The sequence below is a fragment of the Armigeres subalbatus genome, chromosome 2 (assembly GCF_024139115.2).
Source record: "Armigeres subalbatus isolate Guangzhou_Male chromosome 2, GZ_Asu_2, whole genome shotgun sequence".
In the NCBI taxonomy this organism is placed as follows: domain Eukaryota; kingdom Metazoa; phylum Arthropoda; class Insecta; order Diptera; family Culicidae; genus Armigeres; species Armigeres subalbatus.
This window is the reverse complement of record NC_085140.1, coordinates 375768849-375788565: the sequence shown is the minus strand read 5'-3', so window position 1 is coordinate 375788565 and position 19717 is coordinate 375768849. Positions and strand designations below refer to the sequence as shown.

Here is a 19717-nt window from a genome sequence, read left to right as displayed (position 1 = left end):
ACAATGAAGTTTTTATGCTAATTCACATTATTTTGAAAGAAAGCCTTCATATATGTAAGACAGACAGATATAACGCATGGGCAGGGAATGTAAAATAACAACATTGCCAATGACAACAATATTGTCCTCTTTTGTAAATGTTGGGACAAGCTCAACTCGCAATAAGCGTTTGTCCCTGTTGTGGTGGCTACTTCAAAAAACCCAAGAGACAAGATTTATCTCTCTGTCGATAATCAGAGAGCATCATGAGATGTATTAAAGTGTACTGTGTTGAATGTACGATCGGAGAACCAAATAAAGTAGTTATTTCCTAACCATGGAACAGATTAGACCTGTTCCTGATAGCCTGCCGCGCATTTCGAGAAGTAAAGTAGTCGGTTTTCGATGATGTTTTTGGTTAAATAAGTCTCAGTTATCAATGTTTAGACATAAACCTAACCATCTGTTGACATGATTTGTGTGTTACTTCTGAAATATACAAGTTATCGCAGTTTGAAAAGTTCATAACAATCACCTCTCCATCTTTGTTGCAAATAAAATGGAACGCAACATAAGATAAAGACATAATACAGTCGACTCTCTACATCTCGATGTCTCTCCCTATGTCGATGGTTTCCTCAGTCCCTTAAATCTACATAGGGGAAAGTGGGGCAAGATGGCCATCTTAAGCGGTAACCCTTGTAAAATAGTGACACTCCTTCAAATTCTGCTGATTTGTCCATGAAACAACTTTATGATGACCCGTCTTTGACATAAGTATCAATAAACACTGATTAATAACGTTTCAATATCTTATAAACTGGTTTTAAAAAAGGTGTTTTTATGATGCCTATATTTACCATATGGGGCAATATGACCACCCCCTCGGGGCAAGACGAGCATGGACCGAAAACTATATCAAAAGTGTGCTAAATTTATTTAGAATAGGGGACACGTTTCTTGCACTTCTATGGATTATGTTCAAATGATGCTTCGTTTAAAAATGTCGTATTTTATGTTGATTTCTTGACAACTGGCACTACGAAAATATCAGAATTTGCCTAAAACTAATTTTTGCTGTTAAAACCATATCCTTTGTTTTAAATCATCTCTGATTCACGCAGAAACTATTTTGACCATTTTTTAAATGCATATTAGGGTTAGGCGACTCATAATCCTGGAGATAGCCTTGTTCCTATACAGTTGGCAATACCGCCCCAGGCCGACGTATATTCAAAGATTTATATCCTATCGAACCTGATTACTGTGAATCTCCTCAAATTATTATTGTATATAGGCTATAGTTATATAAAAGCTTCGGTAAATATCAACTTGTCCTGAAAAATGAGTAATTTAGGCTTCAATTGTTAAATTATGTAACTAGAAAATTATAAGAAAATTCGAATTTCAACTAAACCTTCTTCAAATCAATATTACAAGAACAAGTGAGGTTGTCAAAGTGAATTTTTCAGTTGTAAGCCCTTTTACATTAATGTGAAACATTGTAATAATAATGTGAATATAATGCTCACTTAAGGCATAATTAACGTTGGCTGTCTTGCCCCATATGGCCATCTTACCCCACTTTCCCCTACATTTGAGCTTTCTACATCTCGATAACCTCCATATCTCGATATCTCTCTATCTCGATGTGTTCAGATCATATTTTGTTCAGGATTTACTCTCCTTATGTCGATATGTTCAAATTTTTAGGCTACTAGACCATCTTTGAACAAGACGAGTTTATACAATCCCGTTGAATTCCACCACTTAATTGTATCTTGACAGATACGTATTTCGACCTCAAAAGTAAGGCCGTCTTCAGTGTCTCGTACTTGACTCGACTTCTTGAGTCGAGTCAAGTACGAGACACTGAAGACGGCCTTTCTTTTGAGGTCGAAATACGTATCTGTCAAGTACGAGACACTGAAGACGGCCTTACTTTTGAGGTCGAAATACGTATCTGTCAAGATACAATTAAGTGGTGGAATTCAATGGGATTGTATAAACTCGTCTTATGACAGGTGACCTTGTTTTTTGTTCCTTGTCTATCAAAACAGATGTCAAAACATCGGAAAAAGAAAAAGAAGTCCAAGGGAAACAGCAAAAAGCACGTGGCAGACTTGTCAGTTTTGACCAGGGGAACGACACCCAATTTTTTCACTATGGATTTTGACAGGTTCGCCTGTTCGTGCTTTTTTGGGTGATAAATTTATCCCCCAGTGTCAAATCACCCCAATACTGATTTATTTTGCAATAGTATGTGCGCGAATTTTGAATGTTTACGTTTTTACAGGAGAATATGATGCAAAACGCCCATTTCACTCAATAATGCAACATGATACAATCATGAGAAAATAGAGAAAAAATGAACGAACTATAAATTAAAACTATTTTAGACTCGATTCCATGCTTTAAACTTAAGAATGTTCAACTTATTTGCTCAATTCTTTAGAATGCTACTTGCGTAAGACACTGTTTATGCCTTCGTTCGTTTTATATCATTTTCACCCTGGAAGTTGTTTGTGTTGCATTCGCAGTGCATTCGTATTGGTGACTCAGAAAAGATGTGACTAAGATGGCGTAGCTTGTCATCCCCGTGGTTTTGACAGATTTTACTATGAAGATGGGTGTGAAGGTGAAAACGGCGATTTCAACGACCGTTCAAGGAGCGACTATTTCGAACGGTCGGGTCCATTAGGGAAATACACGTACAATATTGTACGTGGATTTCCCTATTGGACCCGACCGTTCGAAGTAGTCGCTCCTTGAACGGTCGTTGAAATCGCCGTTTTCACCTTCACACCCATTTACTTACTTACTTATGGATCCTGTACACCTCCGGTGGTGCAAAGGGCCGACTTGAAAGATCTCCATCCTGAGCGATGCCCGGCTATCGCTTTAACCTGTTGCCAGGTTAGATTTCGGTCGACTTCTTTTATTTCTTTATTGAGGCTTCTCCGCCATGAGCCTCTGGGTCTGCCTCTGCTGCGATGTCTCGCTGGGTTTCAGTCTAATGCTTGCTTACAGATTTCGTTTCCGCCCTACGTAGAGTGTGGCCGACCCAGCCCCACTTCCGATCCTGAATTTCTGTTGTTATCGGCCTCTGGTGACAACGACGATGGAGCTCGTTGTTTGAGATCCAGTTGTGAGGCCACCAGGCCCGAATTATATACCGCAGGCATCTGTTAATGAACACCTGCAGCCGTTGAGTGTTCTCCACTGATACACACCATGTTTCGCTAGCGTATAACAGCACAGATTTCACATTAGAGTTGAAAATTCGTATTTTGGTGCGTTCACTTATCTGCCTGTTTTTCCAGATATTTCTTAAACTCGCAAAGGCAGCCCTTGCTTTCTTGATCCGTGCACCTATGTCGATCTTGGTACCGCCGTCTGACGCCATTTGGCTACCAAGATATTGGAAGCTTTCAACATTCTCCACTGGTTGCCCGGCTACTGTGAAACTGGAAGGAGTCACCGTGTTTACATCCAACGATTTGGTTTTGTTGACGTTGATGACTAAACCTGCCGAGGAGGAGCGATCGGCAAGGTCGTTGAGCTTACTCTGCATATCAGAGCGCCGTTGCGCGAGTAGTGCAACGTCATCCGCCAATTCGAAGTCGTTTAGGTGCTCCATGGTTATAGGCTGCCATAACAGCCCGCGGTTTGGTTCACGGTCAATCGCATCTACCAGAATCTCATCGATTACGATGAGGAACAGTAACGGTGATAGAATACATCCTTGCCTCACACCAGCTACGACCCGGATAGGGTCGGACAGGACCCCATTGTGCAGCACTCTACACGAAAAGGCCTCGTACTGTGCTTCGATGAGGCTGATGATTTTCTCAGGAACCCCTTGCGTCTCAGGGCGCCCCACATATTCTCGTGATTGAGACGGTCGAAAGCTTTTCGTAGTCAATGAATACCAAGTAAAGGGACTCTTGGAATTCGTTGACCTGCTCCAAAATGATGCGGAGCGTGACAATATGGTCCACACAGGATCTTCCGGCACGGAATCCGGCTTGCTGCCGCCGGAGAGTCGCATCGATCTTCTCCTGAATCCGGGCTAGGATAATTTTGCACAGAACTTTGAGAACGGTACACAGCAACATAATGCCTCGCCAGTTATCGCATACAGTCAGGTCACCCTTTTTGGGCACCTTCACTAAGATACCTTGCATCCAGTCGACCGGGAAAGTTGCGGTGTCCCAGATATTACGAAATAAACGATGCAGCAGTTGTACGGATGTCATGGGGTCAGCTTTGAGCATCTCGGCTGATATGCGGTCGACCCCTGGGGCTTTATTCGATTTCATGCTTTGGATGGCTGTTTGAATCTCTAGCAGTGATGGAGCTTCGGTATTGACACGTGTTATACGTCGGATCCTAGGCAGATCATGCCGAGGTGGTGATGGCCTGGTTGGAACTTGAAATAGTTGTTCCATGTGCTCGAACCAGCGTTTCAGCTGGTCAGTTGGGTCGGTCAATAACTGATCATTCGCGTCTTTCACAGGCATCGTTGCATTCATCTTCGCCCCGCTTAAGCGTCGTGAGATATCGTAGAGGAGGCGAATGTCCCCGGTTGCGGCGGCTCTCTCTCCTTCGTCGGCCAGAGAGTCTGCCCACGCTCGCTTGTCCCGTCGACATGAGCGTTTTACTTCCTTCTCAAGAGCCGTGTATCGTTGACGGGCTAAGACTTTGGCTCCTCTGGTTTTCGATCGCTCTATCGCGGCTTTGGCTTCTCTTCGCTCCTCTATCTTCCTCCAGGTGTCATCGGTGATCCATTGTTTTCTCTGGGTGCGTAGTTCGCCCAGATTGTTCTCGCTGGTGGCGATGAAGGCATTCTTGATGGCGGTCCATTGGTCTTCCACGCTGCCACCTTCCGGAATATCTGCAGCACGCGTCTCCAGTTCTTCAACGAAGGACCGTTTCACCGTGGCATCTTCCAGTCGGCGTGTGTTGAATCGTCGTCCAACTCTTTCCTCCTGCCGACGAATCCGCGCAATGCGCAGGCGTATTTCGCCGATGAGGAGGTGATGATCAGACGCGATATCGGCACTACGTTTATTCCGTACATCAAGAAGGCTCCGTTTCCATTTTCGGCTGATGCAGATGTGGTCGATTTGATTTTCTGTAAAGCCGTCACGGGAGACCCACGTGACCTTGTGAACCGGTCGATGAGGGAAGAGCGATCCCCGATCACCATGTCGTTATTACCACAAAATTCTGCGAACAGCTCTCCGTTTTCGCTCATTTCTCCGAGACCATGGCGTCCCATAATGCGCTCATGGTTCGAGTTGTCGGATCCGATCTTCGCATTGAAGTCGCCCAAACAGATCTTGATATCACCCTTCGGAATTCTATCTACGACGGCATTGAGTTGACTGTAGAAGTTCTCTTTGTCTTGCAGATCGGCAGCATCGGTTGGCGCATAACATTGGATTATAGTAAGGTTTCGGACCCGTGTTCTAAATCTGGCAACGATTATCCTTTCACTTATAGGTTCCCACTTCATAAGCGCAGAGTGTGCCTGAGCGCTTAGTAGGAAGCCAACTCCGCGATGCCGGGGAGCGTGTTCACCTCGTAAACCAGAGTATAGCAGAACTTGTCCCGACGGCGTTCTGTGTTCTCCAAAGTTTGGCCAACGGACTTCACTCAGTCCCAGGATCTCAAGCTTCATGCGGCGTGCCTCATTGGCAAGTTGTGCCAATTTACCCTGCTGGGCTAGGGTTAAAACGTTCCATGTTCCTATTCGTGTCCGTTGTTTCGCGCTAAGAGTCGTCGCCGTAAAATCAGTCCGTATTCTTTCATTATCGGATTCTCGAACAAATTGATGTTTCGGGAACAGTAGGTTGTTGGCCCAAGGTTCCCTATCCACCGGGATGGGCTGCCATCTTAGGTATAGCTTCCGGGAAATAGCATTTCATACTTAGCCGCTGGATGCCAGAACAGACGCTGTTGGAGCCGCACCTCCTTGGTGGACAGACGCTCGATTAAATTTGATTAAAGTCCCACCCAACACCAGGACTAGGCTAGTGCGCTTTGAGCGGCACACGGTCGCTTTGATAGGGCCTGCTTGGGGACACATGCAGCTTTTTATAGAAGTTCAACAGAGCCCACTGTCGAACCCCACCACATCCTAGGCAGACCCCACAGTACGCACCCTCTCACTCTAGCTGATGTCAGAAGGACAACAGTGCCCAGGCTGCACTACCAGCTAGGGATCCTATAATGAGAGATATGCAAATACTTTTCCAGACGATTTAGCAACGCTGTTACTTTTGTTAGCAAACGCTTCCAGCACTTGCCGCAGCACAAAATGTTGAAGCTTGTATATGACTTTGCATTTGAAAACAATTTGGAATATGTTTGTCTGTCCACTAACAGTGTTTAAATAAGCATTATCACTAAAATAAAAGTGCAATACAAATAGGCGAAACACGATACATAAACTAGATTACTTCTACTCGCAAAAGTAAAACAAATTGTTTATTCGATGAAACTTTTCTCCAAATTTATCTCAATACCTTTCAACCTCGTCTCAATCTGCAACAATAACAACGTTCATTTGGCTCACGTTTTGACAGTTCTCAATGCTCGATTGGCTTACAATGGCCGCTTTCGCATATCTCTCATTATAGGATCCCTACTACCAGCTAAGTACGCAACCCTTAGCTGGCGGTCAATTGTCATCGGAAGCAGGGATGCCAGAGGATATTTTCAAATGTCTTCACAGTCGAGTAAAAATGTCTTCAAATGTCTTCAATATCAAAATTATGATTATCAGTGAAAAAATTTCAAAATCCAATAAGTTTGTAATTTCAATCATCTCCTTGTTTTATGTAGGTATCGTTTATTTTTTAACACTCAAATTGTTAGAATTCAAGAGAATATTCTTTTAAATCTTCATGAGTAAGGGAAATGACTTTCCCTTGGATTATCTAATGAGTCTTTAAATATAATTCTAACGGATTTTTCTAACTGGTTTTCCTTGTAGAATTCTTATGAATTTATTTTCGAAGAATTGCTTGTAGGGATTCGGAAAAATTCACCGTGAAATACCTGAAGAAACTTCCATAAGATTTTCTGAAGAAATTTCCGGAAGAATTTCTGGAGAAACTTCAGGATAAATTTCTGATGGATTTTTCGGAGACTTTCTAAAGGAATCCCAGAAGCAATTTCCAGATGAATTGCTGTTAGAACATCCAAAGGATTTTCTGAAGGAACTTTCAGATAAATTTCTGAAAGAACTTGCGGATGAAATGCTAATGGAACTTCCGTATAAATTACAGGAGAAATTCCGGAGGGCTTTTCTGGAGGAATTACTGAAGGATTTTTCTGAAGAATTCCTGAAGGATTTTCCTGAGGACTTCCTGAAGGATTTTCTTGAGGACTTCCTGAAGGATTTTCCTGAGCAATTACTGAAAGTTTTTCTGGAGAAATGTCTAAAGAAACTTCCGGAGGAACTTCTGGATAACTTTTTGAAGGAACTTCCTGAGGTATTGCTCAAGAATATTGGGCAAGAATTTCCGAAAGAATTACTGAAGGAAATGACAGAGAAATTCCAGAGTATAGTTCACGAGGTATTATTGGAGAATCTTTCGGCAACATTCTCGGAGCATCATCAAAAGGAATTCCTGGAGAAACTTTCAAAATTATTCTTAGAGGAATTTCCGAACAAATACCTGCAGGAGCTTCGAGAGCAATTCCTGGAAGATCTGCTGGAGGAAGTCGTGAAAGAAACAAACTAATGAATATCTGAAGGAGCGACTGGAGGAATTTCCGAATTCTTGAAGGACCTAACGGAGAAATTTCTGGACGAACTTATGGAGGAGCTGCTAGAGGTACTTCCAAAGGAAACTCTGGAGAAATTTTCTGAATAATTTCTGAAGGAATTGCTGGACGAATTTCTGGATGAATTTCATGGGAAATTTCAGAAAGAACTCCAGAGATCTGTTTACTGGAGAAGTTCTTAGAGGGATTCCCAGTTAAAATACTGGAAGAGTGCCCAAAAATATTTTTTGAAAAAATATCGAAGGAATTCAAGGAAGAATTCAACAAGGAACTGTAACGAGTTTACCCTGAACTTTCTACTGAGTCTTCAATAAAAAGTCTGGCGGATTTTTTTAGGAAATTCCTCTGATTTTTTTTCAGAATATTCTCCTGAACAAATTAAAAATAATTTACCGTGGCCATTCTGAGAAATATCCATATAACTCCAGAACAATTTCAATTTCTTGTTGACATTCGTAAGAATTTTCTATGGAAATTAAAGAAAATTTTCTGAGAAAATGGAAATAATTTCCTGTGATAATTTTCGTAAAAATGTGGTACATGGAAAATCCGAAGAGACATCCCTTATCTTTCAAATACAAATCCGGAGTACATCCCACGAAAATTTAGACAAATTCCTTGTGGAAATAAACATGAATTCTTTGCAGGAGTTCAGATGATTTTCCTGCAAGGACTTGGAAATAGTTTTGTGGAAATTAAGATGAATTTCCCGTTTAAATTTTGGGGGAATCCCGTTACTACCCATACTGGAATTATTATGAATTTCCAAGATAATTTGAATAGAATTTCCAAAATCATTGCTCTTGAATTTTTATGAGGAATTCCTCGGACTATTAATGGAAAATTCTCTTCATTTTACACGAGTTTTTCACTGCCGTAATCTGAAAAAGTGACGTATACGCCATTTTCCAAAAATGAGAGAACGATGAAGTTCATCATCCTGAACCCGTCAGTTTTCCATTTGACTCAAAAATCGAAAGGAACATTGCCAAGCGGTCGTAAGCGGTTGCGTGTACTCAGGCGACTAATGACGGTGGAAGACCGACACTTGATTACAATTAATTGCATATTACTCGGCAGCTCGGTCGTACGAAAACCATTTTTTTGTTAAATATTCTGGCTGTGCATATGCACAGCATATCTTTCGAAAGATATTCAATTTGCAAAAAAAGAGAGCTAACCGCGGTGGAGGTTGGTACTCGAGTTCTGAGTGCTTTTCCGCAAACGTGACCTTTAAGTGGTCTTGTTGTGTAGGGGTTCGAGTCCCTCCAAGACATGTGGATTCTTTTTCGCAAATTTCATATCAATTTGTCCATTTCGAAACATATGCTGTGCATATGTGCGAAACATATACTTAACTCAACCTTTAACAGTTAAAATATGTGCCTGAATGTTGCACAGCCCAAAATTTGCCTTAATATGCCAAAAAAAAAATTATTTTTACTGATTTTGACTTTTACCAGAATTTTTATAACTTCGATGCAAGTATTCCTGACCGATGCACGATCGTTTGCAAACATAAACGAGGTAGGGCTTTGGGTCCCAATTCTCCTTATTTTACACGAATTTATTTTTTTAAACAAATTTTCCTTGAATTTTTTTTTCAAAAATCCACGGAAAATTCATCAAGTTTTTCAAAATTTATTCTCTTTCTCGACGGGTATTCTGGGAATACCGAAAAGATCAGATGAATTATAAATGAAAATTGTTCTAGCCCAACAACTTATCGTAAAATTCTGTCTTTTTTTGCCGTTTGAAATAAATTAGATCGGTCATTGCGTTCTGATACAATGATCGAAATACCTTTTTAGAAGACACGTCGAAAACGCCACCGCTACGAAGGAAAATTTAAACGAATGCTGCATCGGGAATTATTTAACCAGCACATAACTAAAATGTGTTGCAGTTGTCAACCTTATCAACCGGCTAGTGTAAATGTGTTTTTACGTTTGAAATTTTAAGCCCGTCTATTTTAAGTCTATTATGTATAACTTTTGAAATATTTATATGATCTGCATATAGAAGTCACAAAATTTATAAGTTAGTCATCAAATTATATTTTCTATTTGCTGGCTTATTGATTGCCTTCAAGTATCTTTAAATAAGATGGTAAGTCTTCAAATATTTTAAAAGTCTTCAAAATGTCTTCATGAAATAAATGTCTTCACAGAGATTCAAATGTCTTCAAATTGAAGACATGTCTTCAAATCTGGCATCCCTGATCGGAAGACCCGTGGAAGCGTGAGTATTGGAACTTGTGAGGACCAGAGCTATGTTAGGCGCCCCTTCCCGGATGTCAACTCACCATTTCACACCCATCTTCATACACAGAAAGAAAAATCATTATTAAAATTAAAAAAACCATTGGTAAAATTAAAAAGTTGCATTGGTTCTTTTTCGTAGAGAGTTCCATATGTTCAAAATAAAAGTACGCCAACTTTTGTCATAATCATGGTTCAAAAATTGCCAAACGCTTTGAAATTAAAAGTTTGAACATTCAAAACTAAATTGTAGAACTGTCAAATGAAAATGTTCACACTGTGAAAAATAGGGCAAAATATTTTCATTCGGAATTGAAATTTTCAATTTCTAATTAAAGGAACCTACCCTCTTCTCCCTTGTACCCTTCAATCATCTTTCAGTTTTAAATAAAATCAATCGAATCTTTTTTGCTTTTACTTGTTATTTCATGATTTCAGCATTTTTACTAATTTAAACACTGTATACATAAGCTGCTTATAACGAGGCTTGTATGCTGGATCATCATCTACAACATGGTGGCCACTTTTTTTTCGACATAATGGTCCGGGATCCAGCCCCTGGCCAGAGTGAGGGTGCGCATCATTTGGGGTTATATGTGGGCATTGCGCCATAAATTACCTGTAGAAGAGAAATTTTACATAAATAACATTATGGGCTTGATGCCAACCAACTCCGATACTTCTTACGCTATTGCAGCACCGGAGCGGGCCCTGTTTTTAATGATTGTTAGCTCCAGTATAAGCATTTTTTTAAAGACTTACCTTCGTATTCCGATATAAGTGCGTCGAATAAATTTCTGGAGGACAGCTTCACAACAAAATGTTCCGGCTCAGCAAAAACAAAAACCGCTGCAACGACTGCGACTGTTGTTAAAGTGTTGGCCGAGGGCGAGGTGTTGGCAGCAACAGTGATAGATGCAAAAGTGCGCTAACAGTGAGATGCACTTTTATAACAGGACAAAATTTAATTTAATTTTATTTTTTTAAGTATAATTCGGTTCTGTAGCAAATTCATTCGTGACATCGTACTACATTATCTAATTGTATTATACTATGTAAATTTTATTTTCAAATGTCGTACATGTATTCATTTTAATGAACATATAAATATGACTTTAAAATTCATAAAGAAACACAATTGATTTTATTTTTAACTTTTTTTCCACACGATGTACCATAGTGTCCTTTCGAAACCGTCTTCTTCTTCTTCTTCTCTGTTTTGTTCAGAACTTTTTGTTGACAGATGAACAGTTTTTTGATAGTTTAACAGTTTTTGAAATTGAAAAGATGAACTTTTAAAATTACACTCAGGAAAGATAAAAACCACTTTTGAATGAAATGCATATTGTGGATTTACTTGACCAATGGATTCGAAGGTCGGTTCACTTGCCTATTTCAAACGTTTCCTTTTGCAGCAAGGTTTGCCAAACTCAATAAATGTTTGGTAGATTACCTTGTTTTTTGCTCCTTGTCTATCAAAACAGATGTCAAAACATCGGAAAAAGAAAAAGAAGCCCGAGAGAAACAGCAAAAAGCACGTGGCAGACTTGTCAGTTTTGACAGATTTTACTATGAAAACCGGTGTGAAGGTGAAAACGGCGATTCCAACGACCGTTCAAAGAGCGACTATTTCGAACGGTCGGGTCCAATAGGGAAATCCACGTACAATAACTTTCTTTTAATGTTATTTCACTTTTATTTTTACGAAAATTTGCAACTTTTTCGTTTGAAAGTACACTATTTTTAAAGGTACAATTTTATTTCTTTCTGTGTAGTAAAATCTGTCAAAACTGACAAGTCTGCCACGTGCTTTTTGCTGTTTCCCTTGGACTTCTCTTTCTTTTTCCGATGTTTTGACATCTGTTTTGATAGACAAGGAACAAAAAACAAGGTCACCTGTCATAAGACGAGTTTATACAATCCCATTGAATTCCACCACTTAATTGTATCTTGACAGATACGTACTTCGACCTCAAAAGTAAGGCCGTCTTCAGTGTCTCGTACTTGACTCGACTTGACAGATACGTATTTCGACCTCAAAAGTAAGGCCGTCTTCAGTGTCTCGTACTTGACTCGACTCAAGAAGTCGAGTCAAGTACGAGACACTGAAGACGGCCTTACTTTTGAGGTCGAAATACGTATCTGTCAAGACAATTAAGTGGTGGAATTCAATGGGATTGTATAAACTCGTCTTATGACAGGTGAAAACATTCCACTAAAAAGCTCAAAATAATTTTCTTATCAAAAAACAAGGTAATCTACCAAACATTTATTGAGTTTGGCAAACCTTGCTGGAAAAACGAACGTTTGAAATAGGCAAGTGAACCGACCTTCGAATCCATTGGTCAAGTAAATCCACAATACAATTGTTCCTAAAATGTAATGCCACGTTGTTGTGACTTACTTACTTATACTGCCGTGAATCGCATATTTGTCCCATATGAATAGGAAACCCAGCAAAAATGAGACAGATATGCGATTCACGCAGTATAGGTCATATACACCTACAATGGTGCAAAGGGCCGACTTCTTTTATTTCTTTATTGGGGCTTTGCCGCCACGAACCTCTAGGTCTGCCTCTGCTGCAATGTACCGCTGGGTTCCATTCTAATGCTTATTTACAGATTTCGTTTCCGTTCCTACGTAGAATGCGGCCGACCCAACCCCACTTCCGATCCCGAATTTCTGTTGCTATCGGCCTCTGGTGACAACGACGATGGAGCTCGTTATTTGAGATCCCGTTGTGAGGTCACCAGGCCCGAATTATATACCACAGGCATCTGTTTATTTGTTTACAACATCAACAGGCTCTGAGTGGCCCCAATGATGGTCTTAAAATATAAAGTACATTTAGAAATCACGATCAATTAAAAAAAGTCACAGTAGTAAAATTGCTTTCTAGGTGTGTTAAAAAAGTCAAAAACCTCCGACGTAACATATTACGCGATAAATGGAAGTCAAACAATGTGGCAACTCTGTTGAATACGCGTTGCAAGCCACCGATTGCCCCATGTAGTCCGTAATTCGTCCTTTGCAGTGGTGGTCTAAGCATTCCGCTATTGCGGAGTGTCCTTGGTCGAACATTCAAATTTATCTGCTCCAGAATACCTTCGCAGTCGATTCGTCCCTGTAGTATATCGCCTGGGTGGTATCTCTCCTAGCACGAAGAAGTTCCAGATCGATCAACTGGCATCGGCTCGCATAGCTCGGTAGGCAAAACGGATCCCTCCATGGCAACTTCCGAAGTGCAAATCGCAGGAACCGACGTTGGACCGATTCGATACGTTCGGCGCCATTGTTGTACGCTGGGCTCAAAACTGCAGAGCAGTACTCTAGGGTAGAACGCACAAGAGAACAGTAGATGGCTTTCAAGCAATAAATGTCGGAAAAATTCTTGGCAATCCTTAACATTAGTCCCGATGTCCTAGAAGCTTTATCGACAGCGTACGAGATGTGCTGCTCAAATGTTAGCTCTGAGTCCAGGACTACACCAAGATCCTTGATGTGATTCGTGCGTTCGAGGGTGTCAGGCCATTTGGCCGAATGCCGTATGGCCGAATGCCGTTTGGCCGAACGCCATTTGGCCGAATGCCGTTTGGCCGAACAGGTCGTTTGGCCGAATGCCGTTTGGCCGAACAGGTCGTTTGGCCGAATGCCGTTTGGCCGAATAGTTAAAAAATTTACCTCAAATTACGAGTAGCGAAAATTGAGAAATGACGTTTCATTTTTCATTTCATGAGAAGTAAGAAGTGAAATGTGAAAAGTGGGAAGAGAAAAGTGAACAGAGAACTTCTTCCTTCTTCTTTCTTCCCCTTCTTCCTTCTTCTTTCTTCTCCTTCTTCCTTCTTCTTCCTCCTTTTCCCTTCTCCTTCTTCCTTTTTCTTTCTTCCGTCTTTCTTTTTCCTTCTTTCTTTTTTCTTTTTCCTTCTTTTTTCTTTCTTCCTTCTTCATTCCCCTTTCTTTATTCTTTCTACTTCCTTCTTTCTAATTCCTTCTTCCTTCCCTCTTCTCCCTTTTTTCTTCTTCCTTCTTCATTATTTCTATTCCTTCTCTTTTCTTCTTTCTTCCTTCCTCCTTCTTCTTTGTTCATTGTTCCTTCTTCCTTCTTCCTACTTCCTTCTTTCTTCTTCCATCTTCTTTCTTCATGCTTCCTTCTTCTTTCTTCCTTCTTCCTTCTTCATTCTTCCTTCTTTCTTCTTTCTTCTTTCTTCTTTCTTCTTCCTTCTTCCTTATTCCTTTTTCCTACTTCCTTCTTCCGTCTTCCGTCTTACTTCTTCCTTCTTCCTTCTTCTTTCTTCCTTCTTTCTTCTTTCTTCTTCCTTCTTCTTTCTTCCTTCTTCTTTCTTCCTTCTTCCTTCTTCCTACTTCCTTCTTCCTTCTTCTTTTATCCTCATTCCTTCTTCCGTCTTCCTTCTTCCTTCTTCTTTCTTCCTTCTTCTTTCTCCCTTCTTCCTTCTTCCTTCTTCTTTCTTCCTACTTCCTTCTCGCTTCTTCGTTCTTCCGTCTTCTTTTATCCTTCTTCCTTCTTCCGTCTTACTTCTTCCTTCTTCATTCTTCCCTCTTCCTTCTTCCTACTTGCTTCTTCCTTCTTCCTTCTTCTTTCTTCCTTCTTCCTTCTTCTTTCTTCTTTCTTTTTTCTTTTTTCTTCCTTCTTTCTTCTTTTTTCATCCTTCTTCCTTCTTCCTTCTTTCTTCTCCCTACTTCCTTTTTCCGTCTTCTATCTTCCTTCTTACTCCTTTCTTCTTTATTCTTCCTACTTCTTTTGTTTTTCTTTTTTCCTTCTTAATTCTTTCTTACTTGATTCTTTCTTCTTCTATGATTCATTCTTCTTTCTCTTTCCTTCTTCTTCGTTTATTCTTCATTCGGAGAATTTCAACTATTCGGCCAAACGGCATTCGGCCAGATGGCGTTCGGCCAAATGACCCTTTCGGCCAAATGGCATTCGGCCAAACGACATTCGGCCAAACAGCATTCGGCCAAATGACCCTAAACCCGTTCGAGTGTCGTGTCAAGTAGGTTGTAGTCGAAAATTATCGGTTGTTTCTTTCGAGTGAACGTTATGACGGAGCACTTGGCTGGGTTTACGACCATGCGGTTTAGAGAACACCAGCTGGCAAAATGAGTGACCTGCCGTTGTATATTAAGACAGTCAGTAGTTAACATACCGCCGTCTGACGCCATTTGTCTACCAAGATATTGGAAGCATTCAACACTAAACCAGCCAAAGAGGAGCGCTCGGCAAGGTCGTTGAGCTTACTCTGCATATCAGAGCGCTGTTAAGCGAGGAGTACAACGTCATCAGCCAATTCGAAGCCGTTTAGGTGCTCCATGGTTATAGGTTGCCATAACAGCCCGCGGTTTGGTTCACGGTCAATCGCCCCTACCAGAATCTCGTCGATTACGATGAGGAACAGTAACGGTGATAGTATACATCCTTGCCTCACACCAGCTACGACCCGGATATGGTCGGACAAGACCCCATTGTGCAGCGCTCTACACGAGAAGGCCTCGTACTGTGCCTTGATGAGGCCGATGATTTTCTCAGGAACCCCGTTGCGTCTCAGGGTGCCCCACATATTCTCGTGATTGAGACGATCGAAGGCTTTTTCGTAGTCAATAAATACCAAGTAAAAAGAATCATGGAATTCGTTGACCTGTTCCAGAATGATACGGAGCGTGACAATATGGGCCACACGTGATCTTCCGGCACGGAGAATCGCATCGATCTTCTCCTGAATCCGGGCATATAACCTTGAGAACGATACACAGCAACATAATGCCTCGCCAGTTATGGCATACAATCAGGTCACCCTTTTTAGGCATATAGCTAAGATATCTTGCATCCAGTCGACCGGGAAAGTTACGGCGTCCCAGATATTACGAAATAAACTATGCAGTAGTTGAGCGGATGTCCTGGGGTCAGCTTTGAGCATCTCGGCTAATATGCGATCGACCTCTGGGGCTTTATTCGATTTCATGCTTTGGATGGCTGTTTGAATCTCTAGCAAGCAGTGATGGAGCTTCGGTATTGACGCGTGTTATACGTCGGATCCTAGGCAGACCATGCCGAGGTGGTGGTGCCCTGGCTGGCACTTGAAAAGGTTGTTCGAAGTGCGCGAACCAGCGTTTCAGCTGGTCAGTTGGGTCGGTCAATAACTGACTATTCGCGTCTTTCACAGGCATCGATGCATTCATCTTCGCCCCGCTTAAGCGTCGTGCGATATCGTTTTGCATAGTTTGTAGCTTAACCTCCAAGGAACATTACAACGGCAAGATATTTATGTTTTTGGAAGCTAACTGTATGGTCCAATGCACCAAGTTCATCATTGACGGTTGAGCTAAAAATGAATACTTTTTCATTCAAGTTTTCAATTTTATGCAATTTTAGTGCATTGGACCATAACGCTACAATCTCATCCTTGACCTTCTAGGGTAAGGGTAAGTTCAATTATTGAACAATTTTGGAAAAACTTGAAGTTTAACAGTTTTCAACAACTAGTTTACGAGAAATTAAGATTTTAAGATAGGTGGGCAAAAACTGGGGTGGGGGCGATTTCTGGATGCCTTACCCTATAAAGTGTTACACCAACAGGTTTTCGTGTCAATAAAATATATTTTATATATATTATTGTAAACAAATTACAAAATTGGGGGGGGGGAAATGCTTATCTAATCTTCCGGTCAATGTCATCATATAGTGCATATACTCCTGTATATATACGATTGTGATGCATCACCAGTGCTACGATGTGCACGTATTACCGGGCAATCTAACTGCATTGATTGTCTGCCTTTTCAGAATTCCCAATAATATTCCGTTTAAATATCACAAATGATGGTTAATTGTTTGTGCTAAGGGAAAGAAAAGTGCAGTGGGTATCGGCCAAGTTCCCCCTGGCGGTGCTAAAATGATAAGCGGGAACAATACCTAATTCCATTTAAATCTTTTAGTATCATAGACGAATCCAAGTAAAAATAAGAAGAAGACACACGACGGTGTTAACTTTGACAGATCCTACAGCTCAGCATAGGGAGATCATTTTAAAATGCTTATAATAAATTCTAGACAAAATGTAATTAAAATCTGATTGATGTATGATACGGAAAAGTTCCGAACTGTATGATAGATACGTTTTTGGAAAAAATCAAAATTGAGATAAGCTTCCAGATATGTAATTCGGAACTTTTTCCGTACCGTACATCAATCAGATTTTAATTACAATTTGTCTAGAATTTATTATAAGCATTTTAAAATGATCTCCCTATGCTGAGCTGTAGGATCTGTCAAAGTTAACACCGTCGTGTGTCTTCTTCTTATTTTTACTTGGATTCGTCTATTAGTGATTAGCATGCGTTATTTTATGTGGGGGCACGCATGGAACATATTTTTCAACGCGGGTGTCAGGCGGCTGACCCATGCTCGACCAAAATAGTCAAATTTAGCTAGAATATTTTAATTTTGTTTGATTATTTTTATTTTATTTTTGTTTTTGCCATCAAATGATTAGGAGCTTATTTTCAACATCACATAACGCAAGAGAGGGTAAAACTCTGCGTTGCACAGAAAAGTTTAGGAGGTCCCCGATTCGGGGCATTCCCAGCAAGGAGAATGAGCCTAACATGACCCGAACTTTAGGGTAACATGTTACCTCATGAGCCTAAGAAAATGATTCACGTTAGGGTAAACCTCGACTTATTGCAACATCGTGTTAGGCGTTTGCTGATTTCAAACGTCTGCGTTAGGGTAACATTAGTGTAACCTTACCCTAACGTGAGTGATTTCAGTGAGTCGACCAAAATAGTGTATGTAGTAGTGAGCACATAATTTGTGGTCACTAATACAAAAGCAATTCTCCTCAATGACAGTTCGAGGTAAACAACCAAGAAATTGATCCGCCTCAGCTCTGTCCACAAACCGCAAAAGTGAACAGCTTCAACACCACAAATAGAAAATAAATTATATAAATGGTTTGAACAGACATCCTACTACAAAATCTACAAAATTTGAAATAAGAATTTAATTATAATTCGCAAGGTAAGAGAATTCTATCAGTTGTATACCCTTCCATTATAATAAACTTTTCGTCTTCCAGAGTGAAAACTTCGACGGTCTTTTCAACGATCAGTGGTCAAAATGCTGAAGAACCAATGCCAAGAGTGAATTCCGTCAGGATTCTATTGTTGACACAAATTTAGCTTTCGTCGACGTCAGTGATACCGCTTCCGCTAACCCATAGGAGGAATAGCCATGAAATCGTCGTATGTTCATCAGAGGGAAGTTGCACCATGTCATCGAGTCGACGAACAATAATATCATGAATTAACTGAAGCTTTATCCGGAACCCCAACACAGCCTTCACTTATTCCGACGCGCAAATATCAAACCACTTCGACTATAGCTCAACGACATCTAGCAAAAAGAATCACACTTGCCGGACGAGTTCTCGCCACGACTGCAACTTGCCAGACGTCCTTTTAAGTTTCCATCGGTGTCTAGCTTATACATCTCCCCTGAGGCAGAATCCCGTTGAGAGAAGGTTTACCTGGAGCTGACCAACTTTCCTCATCTGAGCGAATTTCCCAAGCACTTGTCCCGTCTGGAAGGAAATGACCAGAATGCGGTATGGGACCACCCGATACGACGTATACTTTCTTCCAGCTATGCCGTTTACGTTGCATCCTGTTTGGTTTTAACTCGAGCGAGTGTGTCGCAGAGTGGCAGAAGGCAAGATGTAAAGCGAAATTCAAGCATCACTTCGACAGGTTAACCTTTCGTTGGATCAGAAGTATTCGATCAGAAAGATGCATCGATCATCGATGGTTTTTACAATTGCTGGCCTGGCGATAAAATCGGTTACTGTCATACAAAAAGTATCCCACATATACTGCAGAGTAATGTCCAACAAAAGGAAGCATCCGAAATGAGAAAATATATTTCTGCACTACAATGTTTGTAACTCATAACGATAGACAAAGGTAATAAGTAAAAAAATAGACCCGCAAATACTCCTTGCGGAGGATCTCAGTAATGCACTGATAGTTACAGTGAGTATCTCAAAACAATACTTTCATAATATGCTTTACAACTGTACGGACAGTATGAACCATCCTTTACCCCTGTTATCGAATAAAGTTACGACAGTTTAAAATATTTCATGCAAATTCTATTGTTTTGTCATTAACTATTCCGTGGCCCACGTAAAATAACGCAGGTGTAAATCGGCGCGGGGTGGGCCCTCCTTAGCCGTGCGGTAAGACGCGCGGCTACAAAGCCTGACCATGCTGAGGGTGGCTGGGTTCGATTCCCGGTGCCAGTCTAGGCAATTTTAGGATTGGAAATTGTCTCGACTTCCCTGGGCATAAAAGTATCATCGTGTTAGCCTCATGATATACAAATGCAAAAATGGTAACTTGGCTTAGAAACCTCGCAGTTAATAACTGTGGAAGTGCTTAATGAACACTAAGCTGCGAGGCGGCGCTGTCCCAGGGTGGGGATGTAATGCCAATAAGAAGAAGAAGAAATCGGCGCGGCGACCGCTTTTTTCTAATGCATACCTGCATCTTTTCTATGCCGCGTGCACGTAGAGTTGAACAGACGCTACGTCGGCTACGAGCCTAAGGTAACTGTTTTTCAACAGCGGACCGAATCAATTTGGTACTCTTCACAGTTTCAACTG

At 40.9% G+C, this 19717-nt stretch overlaps 1 long non-coding RNA gene across 1 annotated transcript; it reads left to right on the top strand.

The window, feature by feature from the left end:
• The first annotated feature begins 17826 nt into the window (after nucleotides 1-17826).
• Nucleotides 17827-19196, top strand: LOC134213110 (uncharacterized). The gene is made up of 2 exons (XR_009979405.1): nucleotides 17827-18075; nucleotides 18134-19196. It is a non-coding gene; the product is annotated as an uncharacterized LOC134213110 (long non-coding RNA).
• The last annotated feature ends 521 nt before the right edge of the window (nucleotides 19197-19717 follow it).